Here is a 12950-nt window from a genome sequence, read left to right on the forward strand (position 1 = left end):
CTTCGGCGACAAGGCAGACCATGCGCTGGAACGTTTTAAGGACTCCGGGCTTCGGCCAAGTCCTTGGGCCTCTCGGCACCACGCCAGCAATCGTGTGCCTTTCCTGGCCACGGAAGGGGCACCCCCCCACGTGATGCCAGCCACGTGCCGCAGAATGTTCAACAGCGCGGTGGCGGCCGTGGAAACCGCTGTGGCGGCGATCGGGGACAACGGCGAGGCCAGTCCACACCTCCCTCCACAGCACCCACCTCAAAATCTTCCGGGTTTTCAGGCCCATGTGACGCCTGTGGGAGGCAGGGTTAGCCATCACCTCTCCAACTGGCGCACTATCACATCGGACAGGTGGGTGCTGCAGATCGTCCAAAGGGGCTACTCCCCTTTGAGGCGACCCCCTCCATCAATGCCACAGCGTGTCGGGGGGATCACTCGCAACTTCTGCAAGAGGAAGTCACAGCCCTCTTGGCCAAGGGGGCCATCGAGCGCGTTCCTGGGCCAGAAGTAGGGTGTGGATGTTACTCCCACCACTTTCTGGTACCCAAGAAGGGCAAAGGGGGCCTGCGCCCTATCTTGGACCTGCGAAACGTCAACTGCTTCCTCCGGAAGGAGAAGTTCAAGATGCTGACTTTGGCTCAGGTCCTAGCTGCCCTGGACCCAGAAGACTGGCTGGTAGCGTTGAACTTGCAGGACGCTTATTTCCACATCCCCGTCCTACCGTCCCACCGGCGTTACCTGTGGTTCACGGTAGGCCAAGAGCACTTTCAGTTTACCGTGCTCCCCTTCGGCCTTACCAGCGCCCCGTGGGTGTTCACGAAGGTGATGGCGGTGGTCGCAGCTCATCTGCGCAGGTTAGGGGTGTCTGTCTTCCCCTACCTAGACGACTGGTTGTTAAAGGCGGGCTCGCCCCTGACAGTCGTCAGCCACCTCCAGACTACGGCCGACCTCCTGCATTTGCTGGGGTTCTCCATCAATGTGCCGAAGTCGCACCTGTGTCCCTCTCAGAAGCTCCTCTTCATCGGAGCGGTTCTCGACTCGGTGCAGTTTCGGGTTTACCCTCCCGAACAGTGGGTTCTGGATATACAGGCTCGGATTCCCATCTTTCAGCCTTTATCCTGAGTCTCGGTCAGGTTGACACTGGGGCTGATGGCCTCCTGCATTCTTCTGGTGCATCACGCCCGGTGGCGGATGCGAGCCCTGCAGTGGGACCTAAAGTTTCAGTGGGCCCAGCATCAGGGCAACCTGTCCGATCATGTCTTGATCTCGGAGGGCACTGCGAGACAACTGCAGTGGTGGTTCACGGACCGCGATTGGGTCAGTGGCAGATCCCTCTCCCTACCCCAACCGGAGCACGTGGTTGTGATGGACGCATCCCTCCAGGGCTGGGGTGGCCACATGGGAGAGGCGGAGATCAGAGGCCTTTGGTCTCTGGCGGAGTCCCAGCTCCATATCAACCTTTGGAGCTGCGGGCGATTCGTCTAGCACTGAAGGCATTCCTCCCCTCTGTCCGGGGGAGTGTAGTGGAGGTGTTCACGGACAACGCCATGTGGTACTGCAACAAACAGGACGGGGTGGGGTCATGGACCCTATGCCAGGAGGCTCTGCACCTCTGGCAGTGGCTGGAACGTCAGGGCGTGACCCTGGTGGTTCAACACCTGGCAGGCTCTGTATGCCAGGGCGAACAAACTCAGCCGTCGGTGCATGATGGATCACAGTGGCGTCTGAACTCAGACGGGGCGCAAGGCCTCTTTCAGCAATGGGCAGAGCCTTGGTTCGATCTATTCGCCACAGAAGAGAACGCGCAATATCATCAGTTCTGCGCGTTGGAATTTCCAATGCGGCACTTGCTCGGAGACGCTTTTTGTCGCGAGTGGAGTTGCGGTCTATTGTACGCCTTTCCGCCTATACCACTTCTGCCCAGAGTGCTGAAGATCAGGCGTGACCGGGCCCAGGTTATCCTTGTGGCTTCGGACTGGGCACGAAGGTACTAGTATCCCGAGCTACTAAGCATGTCAGTCAATCCCCCGATTCGTCTGCATCTTCAGGAAGACCTTCTGTTGCAGCAGCAGGGGACGGTCCTGCACCCGAACCTGTCCAGTCTCCACCTACAAGCTTGGAGATTGAGCGGCGGCAGTTGAGGCCATTTGACTTGCCTCCTGAAGTCTGTGATATCATTCTGGCAGCCAGGCGTCCCGCCACAAAGTCGGTATACGTCTGCAGGTGGAACAGATTTGTGGCATGGTGCACAGCAAAGGCTGTGGACCCACTCTCTGCACCCCTTTCTGAAGTTCTACTCTTCCTTCTTTCCCTTGCCCAGCAGGGCTCTGCTCTGGGCACTCTTAAGGGGTACCTTTCTGCTCTTTCCGCCTTCTTACGGCTACCTGATCAGCCTTCCTTATTCAAGTCCGCAGGAAACTTAAAACATTCCTCTTTCCTAAAGATTAGCCCGTCTTGCTCTGACTGTCGGAGCAACTGACTCTTCTGACAGCGCGGGGACACACTGACAGTGTAACCAGGCGCTATACAAATTCAGAAATAAATAAATAAATAAGTCCCCCATTGTAAATAGGTTTCTGAAGGGCATCACACACATGTTCCCTCCTGTTCCCTTCGTGATGCCCCAGTGGGACTTGAATGTTGTACTCACTTATCTAATGTGTGCTCCCATTGAGCCGCTCCTTAACTGTCCTCTCAGTCTTCTTACCCTGAAGACTGCTTTCCTGGTTGCCATCACCTCTGCCAGGAGTGAGTGAGCCTTTCCTCTCTGTTCATCCGGACAAGGTTGTGTTGCGGGCAAGACCTTCCTTTCTGCCCAAGGTTATCACAGCCTTCTACATCGGGCAGTCCATTACCTTGCCCACCTTCTTTCCGCCTCCGCATCCCTCGTAAGAGGAAGAGAGGCTCCACCGTCTGGACCCAAAACGTGCGCTCTTGTTACCTAGATCGCACTCGCCAGTTCCGGGTGGATGACCAACTCTTTGTTTGTTACGTGGGCGCGAAGAAGGGAAAGGCGGTACACAAGAGGACCATTTCGCGGTGGATCATCTTGCGTATTCAGGCATGTTACTCCATGGCCAAAAAGGAGCCCCCTGCTGGATTGCTGGCTCATTCCACTCGAGTCACGGCAACAACTGCCCTGGGCCGAGGAGTCCCCTTACAGGACATTTGCCAGGCAGCTAGGTGGGCCTCGCTGCACACGTTCGCAAGACACGACTGCCTGGACAGTCAAGTCCGGAGGGATGGCTTCTTTGGCCGTTCCGTCCTCCAGGACTTTCTGGTGTGATCATTGGTTCGCGGACCCACTGCCGGGGTTGGTATTGCTGGTGTATCTATTCTAAGGTAAGGAATCTAGCACTAACGTCTCTTTCAGATGCACAAGTTACTACTTGTGTAACGATATATCACCCATCCTCCCCCTTCTGCGAACCGATATCTAGGGTTAAGGTCATCCCCTTTCAGGGCCCTAGTTTCATGGCACCAGTGGAATGGAATGGAATGATATTTTGTAAAGCGCGATGGCTACCCAAGGGCGTCCCAGCACTGTAGAAACACTGATGGGTTGGGCTGAAGGGGTGGGAGTGTGGGAAGCAGAGGAGGGATTTGACCAGTGTTGGTTCTATAACAGTGTTATCCCAGTGCACTCAAATAAACCAGTTAAACCAAGATTTTTTCAAATTTTCGGTTGGCGCCACATCTGACACACGGAGTCTGGCCGTGCCTTTCAAAACGCAAATCAACTTGGTGTGGAAGGGATCACCTATCCACAAAGATGCGAGCTCAATTTTCAATGAAACTAGAGTTTCTTCCCAATGTTCAATTTATTAATGTAACATCAATCCAACATTCTAAAAGTCATTTCATCGTTGTTTATTCAAATATTTGATTAGTTCATAATGATATTCTTATGAAGCAAATCCAGTTCATAGCAGTCTTTCAAATACCCAATGCATTTCAGGTCCATCAAAAGAGGCCCTTCGTTAGGGGTCTGTAAAGTAAATAATACAGGACCAAATTAGTAACTCCACTTGGATTTCAACAGTGCATTATATACCATTAAATTACGCGCAAACTAGTAGGCTTGCAAATGTGCATCTCAAGAATATAGATGTATAAAATAATGGCTACCAATACATACATGCACAATGTGAACGATACATAAAAACTTCCTGAAGTGAGGAACAAAGTTAAAGAAAATAGATGCCGCAAAGTTCCCAGAGTAAAGGAGTACTCTAATACACAAAGCGTGTTTACGTGCCGAACAAGCAAATGTACACAAAGTTCCCTTCCTAGCATACTTCGTGATGACAAATGAAAAGAAACTGAAACCATAAGTGTGACAATTCAAAACATGCTGCCATAATAGATTTCAAATTACAAAAACTTTCAACGAAGACCGGGTGAACCGCGTCTGAGCTTTCTCGATGATACACGGGAATACGGAAGAGCACCAGCGTGAACGAATAAGTTTTGACTGAAGAACGTACAGCCCTGATCACGTGCTAGGGGACGTAATGGCTTCAACCCAAAGAGTGAGAACTAGAAATGGAAATAGAAAAAGGAAAAGCGATGTGTGCATCAGATAGAAAACCACCCGTGTTGATAGTGTGAGGAAAGCGTAAATCATACGATACAATCAAGGAATGTCAATTATGGTATTGCGCCAACGAATGCTAAACTAAATATAAACCAAAAAGTAATAAATAGAAATTGGAAAGTGACTTGAGATGAATCTACATGAATGAACAACAAATAGGAATCACTTGATAAACGAGCATGCTACATAGGGACAAGAATATAGAATCAGCCAATGACCATCATAATAATAGTCTCGCATATTACAAGAAACAAACAAATTCAATCCGATCATTCATCCCCCAATGGTTGTAGGGAATTTAGCTTTTTGATCCAGAAATATTCTGCTCTGTCTGATTTGTCGGATCCATATCACGACGTTGTGGAAACCCCTCCAGTACCGTAAATCTCAATTGTCAGTGTTGGTTCTATCATGGCTCTGCGTATCTGGCACGGAAAAGCTGTGTATCAGAATTGACGTCAGCGCGCATGGGCGGCGTCTAAGTACTCCGACGTCATTCCGGCGCTAACGACAGACGTCGAGCCGCAGACTATGCCTACCGAAAAAAAATTCCGGATCCAGTCTGACGCCTGGGGATATTCTAAGTTAAGGAATCTATCTAAGGTAAGGAATCTATCACTAACCAATGTCTTTTACAGATATATCGTTACACAAGTAGTAACTTGTGCGTATTTAATAAACATTCGAAGGGAATTGCCAGGTGCAGTATGTAGAGTAATTGGAGCAGCACACGGGGTAAGCACACGGGGTAACTGTCAGTCGTGAGTGGAGCCGTAGTCAATAGAAGGCCGAAATCAGCACAAAGATGGGGGAGACCGCGTTTGTGATCACAATGCTGGGCAAGCCTTGATGTTAAAAAAAAAAAAAAATGCCAGGATCAGCACAATGATTAGGAGCTGCAATCGTGGTCTAAGTACTGGGGAAACTGAGTGAATCTCACCGTCTGCCTTCGTTCGGTCGAAATATACTGAATCCATATTTAATGTAGTTCTGGCCGAGCCAAGGTACTTTGTCCAATTGTTTTTTCTTTTTCTTTCCCCAGAAAAATTGTTTGGTGCTACTCGCAAGGACTCTGGATCTGCCTGCTGTTTTTTTTGCACTCGATGTCTATGTTCACCAGATTAAACTCCAGTCTGATCAATGTGCGCTGGTTCTTGGGGATACTGAATATTTTCCTGTATGATGCTATGTTGGGGCACTCTAGTGGCTCAGTAAGCCTGCCAGGGAAAGCAAGGTGGCTAGAATTTATTGTTGGTGGTAATTTTGCCCCATGACTCTTTGGATAGTCTCTGCTGAATGACTGTTTCGTTTGTAGTATCTTTAGATGAGGCATATGTGGTTTTGGCTGCTTTTCCTGCTAGCGCAATTGCCTGCATTGTGGATTTTCCAGTGTTTGATACCCAGACTCCTAGGTAATTGTATTTCGTAGTTGTCTGTTGTCAGCGGCTTAGTTGCCATTCAAATTACTACATTTTTTGGGGGATTCCTCAACGGAAAATCAGGACTTACGTTTTTTGGGTGTTCACTTGCAGAGCATTCCTTGTATTATGAAAGATGTATGTCCAGGGCCGCCTTCTTCCCAATATGGGTTTGATCCAGTAGTACCAGATCATCCGTGTACAGTATTATTGAAAGTTTCATCTGGCTCAATTTGGGAGAGGTTTGCCTTTTCAGCATCCCCCCCCTCCCCCCCCCCCCAGATCTGCTGTGTGTAAGTTAAACAATGTGGGGCAATTATTGCCACAAGCAGTTGCCTCTGTATGCACCATCCTGCCAGTTTTTCCAGAGGTTGTTGCGATTGATGACCTCAAACATGGTGCTGTAATCTACAAAATGAGCATACTGGTGGCATAGTAGTTTTACAGGCTCCGGTACGAGGAAGCAATCATGTTCGCCATTGTAGAGTAGTTAGGCCTGAACCCTGTGCTAGTTTGGAATGTTGATTGTGTGGATCCAGTCTTCGAACTGGAGCACTATTGCAAAGGCTTTACCATCGACCTACAATAAGGCTATTAGCCTGTAATTCTCAGGTTATGTTGGATGCTGCTTTATTTGCATTTGATGCTAAATGGAGTCTTTACAAGCTTCCGGGATGATTGATGTAGCAAGGCATTCGTTGAACATCAGTGGAGTCCCACAAAAGCAATCTTATTTGAAAATGCTCCCAGGTGAGCCATTCAGTCCATGGGCCCCTTCTCTCCAAATACTCTGAAAGATCTTCAGTGTCTCCAAATCCATGACTGACGTTTGACTATCTTTCAAGCCTTCTAGAACGTTATCCAACGAGATTGTATTGATAGCCCTTATTTCCTCTGGATCCAGTTTCTCTTCCAGGGGATACTCATCAATAGTCATAAGCACTAGACTATTCCGGCCCATGCGCAGGACCCCGGAAACACAATCCTATATGTGCTCCACATATATATCAAATGCACACACCAGAGTTGAATAATGCTGTAAGGACTCCCCTCCCCCCCTTATATCAAAAAAGAATACATTAGAAACGGGGGAAAACATCAGAACATTTTTAATGCTTAGCAGTCAGCACAAACCCTCTCACAGGACTGAAAGCATATACAGCTCCCAGGCTGCATTGCAGAAACCTAGCTTAAAAAGGCTGACCAGCTAACTCCTAGCAACCGAGAAACTGGCACCGTGCCTTTAAGGCAGTCATGACCCCCAGCTTCCCATCATGCCTCAGGGGTGACAGTTAGGTCAGTTATTTCAGGCTCTTTCAGGAAGGATCCTGGTTAAACAGCTCCACTTTTTTCGGATTTTAGTCAGAAATAATCTTCACTTTTTAGGAATTTCTTTACTTTGATGTTTTTCTACCCCTGAAGTAAGGTTCTGCCTTTTTTGACAGTTTTTGGGCATTTTTTCCACTCCGAATGCCTCCTTTTTGACCCCTGCCCTTGTGGAAAAAAGGCCAGGTCAGACTCATGAGGTCTGTATTCTTTGTTTGCCTAAGGAGCATGACCCTAAGGCTTGCCCTCTTCGCCATACCCTGTCCAAAAGAACTTTAAAGGACAGAGAAAGGATCCATCTTTATGGGCTGGCAGAAAAGACTTCCATAGACAGGTCACCGGCTAAGAACTGCTCCAAGAGGCCGAGATCTACATCCAGAAGCAAGGTCTCTCGCCCTTCTACTACATCGTCAGGCTTAGCGATGAAAAATCTACCACTGGTGGGCGATTTGTCCAAGAAAAGGCCATAGACTGCGGGCTCACCGTCGACCATCTGCGTTGAGTAGCAGAAGCCCTACGCCATCGTCAACTCTGTGTCGAGGAGTGTCAGCTCTCTGCTGTCGTAAACTCAGCGACGATCGGTGTCGTAAACTCAGCGACGATCGGTGTCGTAAACTCAGCGACGATCGGTGTCTGAATAGAAGTCCCCACGCCGTCGGCTCGACATTTGGCGTCTAGGGCAGGTACCCATCCGTCGTAGTCAGTCGATCAATGTCGAGGGTCAGGAGTTCTCCGCCATCGTCAACTCTTCGAGGATCGACATCTAGAATCTGGACCCCTCTGCAGTCGTCTCGACGACTCGGAGTCGAGGATTCGCAGCCCTCCGCCGTCTCAATGACTATTGGCGATGAGGAAGAGCCCTCCACCGGCGTCAACACGGCGACTATCTAAGTCGAGGAGCAGAACCCCTCCGCCAGCTCATCGAAGTTCGACGTCGAGACGAAGGGATGTTCAGGTGTCGTCTGCGAGGCACTCTGTCGAGGAACAGGGAAACTTCCCCTCATTCATCTGGACATCCTTCAGCAAGATCTGCCTCTACAGAAAGGCGTTCAAGCATACCGACTCGTAGGTCTCCTTCACAGCGCAGGGAAGCTTCCCCTGCTGGGCGCTTGTCTCAAAGACTTCTCCTTCCCCTGCATCTCTGGAGTAAGGATACAGGAGCAACACAGCAGATGCAAGAGTACGCTAGTCCTCTTCATAGGTCACCTCTACAGAGACTGGTACAGGAAGTGGACAGATAGCATTTGCCCAGGCGTGAGGCGCGAAGGGACAGATCACGGGAGCGCAGACAGTTCCTGGGAGCGCAGACATAGTTCCCATCGCAAGAGAAGGCGGTCCCCTACGTGGTCTTCCTCAACTTGATCCTCGAAGAGGGACTATTCTCCACTATTTCGGACAGCCCTCTGTCTAGAGTGTCTCCGATAATGACATCAACACCTACTAAGATGTGCTTTAGAGAGGGGCTCAGAAGCTAAACATCAAGATGTCAACACCTCAGGTGGCTACAACGGTTATCTTTGAGACTGCATCAGAGAGCAGCCGCTCGTCCGTCACTTCCCCTGGTTCCTGTAGCCCGTAATGGACCTTTTCCTGACTCCAGCTGCGATTAAAGCCGCTCTGGCTAGGATTCAGAAGTAAAAGCCTGCCTCCACTGACTCTGTTCTTGAAGACCGATCCGCCTGCGGATTCTGTTATAATTACGGCAGCGAGGAAAACTCATGCTGTGGCTGCATCTTCATCGGTCCCACCCAATAAAGAAAGTAGGTCCCAGGACTCTTGGGGACAGAAAGTGTGCGGTTCTGCGGCATCGTCACAAAGTCTCCAGTGCAGCAGCCTTATTAGGTCGCTATGACTGAGCCTTGTGGGACTCCTTGGACCGCTTCAAAGAGGTTGCCAAAAGAGGATCAGAGACTTTGAGGAGGTCATCACGGAAGGGTCGCTTGTGGCCAACCAAGTGATCAGCACGGCAGCGGATGGTGCTACACTGTTGGTGCACTCTTATGCCCATGGGATTTGCGCCAGGAGATCTTCCTGCTTGAGGCTGACAGCTCTCAAACCAGATGCCCAACAGAGAATCCTGACTCCCTTTTTCCGGTTCCTCCCTGTTTGGCACTCATACCGATGAGGAGATTGGTAGGATGAAGGCGGAGCTTGACACCCTCAAAGCCGTTGGATTGGAAAAGGAGTTTAAGCATCGCTTCAGACGCAACCAACGCAAGGGCTACCAACAGAGGGTTCAAGCACCTCAATGGTCCCAGAGTAAAGGCCAAGGCAAGTCTCCGTATCAAGGCTGTAAATCCAACAGAGGTAGAGGATGTCACCAGCAGCAGCAGTCTAACATGGCCAGATTTGCATGGAAGCCATGAGCAGCAGCAGCTTCCCTTAGCGCCGTTGCCCACTCCAGTGGTAGGAAGTGCTTCACATCATCTGGAAGAGTGGTGCAACATCACAAAAGATCGTTGGGTGCTAAGTATACTGCGCAATGGATACGCACCACGTTTTGTTGTGCTTCCAGAGGACAACCCTCCGAAAAGATCTCGTCCTCACCAGTTAAAGTTGCTTCAGCAGGAAGTGATAACACTTCAGCGAGAAAAGGCTATAGAAGAGGTTCCTTCCGCGCAGCGAGGGAAGAAAGTCTACTCCAGGTACCTTCTTGTGCCCCAAAAAGATCAGGAGCACAAGTTCAGACCGATCCTGGACCTTCGCTTGCTGATCAGTCATTGTCAAGGAGAAGTTTTGCATGTTGGCCCTTAATCAAATATGTCCACATCTACAAGCAGGAGATTGGATGTGTTCGGTGGACCTCCAAGATGCGCACTTCCACATACCTATCATTCCACGTCAGCGCAGATACCTTCGATTCGTGGTCGGCAGCAAACACGATCAGTACAAGGTCTTACCCTTCGGACTGAAATCTGCCTTACGAGTCTTTACCAAATGCATGACAGTGGTGCGCCTCAAAGTAAGGAAGGATTTCCAAGTCTACATCTGCTCCACAGACTGGGTCTTCATGTGAACATGGAGAAATCAGTCCAACAGCCTACCCAGATAATACATTATTTGGGAGAGACTCTGGACTCAAACAAAGAGCGTTTCCTTTGGCGGAGAGACTTTCCTCAATGCAGCAGAAATTCAAAGCTCTGCTTCAGACCGATCGCCCAGCAGTCCGACGGGCGTCTTCTCTGCTGGGGTCTATGGCCTCCTGCATATTTCTCATTCCCAACGCCAGGCTCGGAATGAGACTGTTGCAGCAAGATCTGGAAAACAAATGGGAGCAAGCAACGGGTCGCTGAGAGGACCGTATTGTTCTCTCCCAAGCAGCAAAATTGTCCATGTGGTGAACTCTACAGCAAAACCTGTTGGTGGGAGTCCCTTTTCATCAGCCAGTTCCAGTGCAATTGTTGATAACTGATGCATCTCTGCAAGGATGGGGAGCACACATGGGGTGCATTCAAATGCAGGGCCGCTGGTCCACAAAAGTGTAGTGTAGTTCCTATTTTCCCAATAGGCCCTGCGCATTGGAATAACAAACAGTAGTATCGACGTAGAAGTGCGGATATTCCAGGCCTCCACTGACTATGCTAAACTTAATTGGGGTTGTTACCAACTAGCTCAGAGGTCACTGGAAACTTTCTTGACTGAAATAGGAAGTGATCAGCTTCCCTGGTACAGACAAGAAGGGATTCAGTTTTCCAACAACCGTGCAACATGACAACTTTAGAAACGCCGGAGCTGGATTTCTCTGCAGGAGAAAGACAGCGTCTCTTATCAGCGCGTCGAGGAGGAGGAGGAGGGGCAGCGTCCGCGGGCAGCTTGCATCTGCTGGGCTCTTGCAGGGGACGGCTGTTCAGCTCCTAGGTTCACCACACCATCGTTCGCTTGTTAGCAGCGATAGCAGCTATGGTATCATCAGCATGACAGCTTCTTCAGCAGCAGCGAGATAGCTGGCAGCATCAGCTTCAGCGAAACAACGGCAGACAGCAACACAGCAGCTATGGCATTGATAGCTTCAGCATTTGCTTAAGGCAACATTGGTAATATTTATACCTGAAAGGTGCCTTGTTTGACGTAAGTTTTTGGACATAAGACGTCAATAAAGATGTCACTAGGAAGTGATCGTTTATCAGTGCTCATTAGAGTTCTATTACTAATCAAAACACAGCAAGCGGGGATTTCCAGGTTGCTGAGTTTTTATCTTGTTGAAGAACTCGGAGTGTTAAGCTAGGAATCTCAGATAGTAACTTCTGCTATGTCATTGCACTAATTGGTTGCAAAGGAAGTGGCAGAGAAAGCTATTCTGAAATGTGGCTCTGTTCGTGTGAGGCCAGAGACGAGTTTCTGAATATTGCACTTGAACGGTTATGCCAATATAGGGAATACATGGATTTATAGCCGAATAGGGGCATAAGGTCACAGTATCAATCAGGGTCCTAGATTAGAACGTTACACCCACTCCACGAATTCATGTCCATCAAATTACTTAAAGTAGAGCAATAAGATGCATGTGTAACATTGCCCACCCCAAAATACATATATGCATTTGAAATAGGCGTATTTGTAATACGTGAAAATTTAGGTACTGTACGTTTTTGAAGCTTAGAAATCATTCAAAAATTATAGCATATGAAATCAATGAACGATTATGCAAAAAGAATTACACATGAAATATCTCTGAAACAGAAGAAGGGCGAGATAATTTCATCACATATAAATGCATTGCAATAAAATGTGCTAGAGGCTGGTGTAAGTTATTATGTCTCTAGATGTGTTTAGAAATAGAAGTTGAAGCTTCTGTTCTCTATGAATAGTTTTTACTTTAAGCAAATGATTTTTCGTGCCAGAAAAAGGGTGAATATTAAAAAATGTTCAATTCAAAAGAATTATTGCTTGATGGATAAATCGAGTTCCAACGCTTTTAGCAGTTTTTGTTGTTCAAAACTGAAGGCCGAATTTAGAGTTCATGGGAACGCTGTGTGTCGGAATGCTTCTCCAAAGTTATTATTTCTGTTCGGGTGAGAACATCATATCAGACAGGCTCTCAAAGAATTGGTCTACAAAATCAGGTGACAGTTCGACCAAATTCGATAGTGCTGTATCTTGGCAGGTGTGAGAATGATTGCGGTCGTCAAAGTCGGGATCAGCAATGCTCACAGAAGGTCGTACCTGGGTGATGTTGCTTTTGTCACTCGCTCCACTGTTACCACCTAGTCATAGCACAGGAATCTCAACGAATGCAGTCATCAGGATTGGTAGCCGCTGGGGACAACACAATGCGTGAGCCGTTATCGGACTTAGCAAAGTATCGATATCCATTGGTACTGCTGATGGAAGTGAAAGACAGATGTCCAACACGCACTCATCTCCGCATAGCATACATCGTAGTACAGGTAAGATGCAATTTTGCCATATCGGTCTGAATGAAAGGAACCAGGTCATGTTTAGATCTCTCAGCCTGGCCAATCCAAGGACTCTAGTTATTCCGTCCCGGTAGCGAATTGCTAGGATTGTCTCTTCCATTCCCATAGGAGTCATGTCTGAGCTGTGGCTTGCCATAACGAAGCAGGAGGGTCAAAAATAAAATCCCTGCTACAAGTCCCAAAAATAGGGGTATGCCGCCA

Source organism: Lissotriton vulgaris, unplaced genomic scaffold, assembly GCF_964263255.1.
Source record: "Lissotriton vulgaris unplaced genomic scaffold, aLisVul1.2 SCAFFOLD_315, whole genome shotgun sequence".
NCBI lineage: Eukaryota > Metazoa > Chordata > Amphibia > Caudata > Salamandridae > Lissotriton > Lissotriton vulgaris.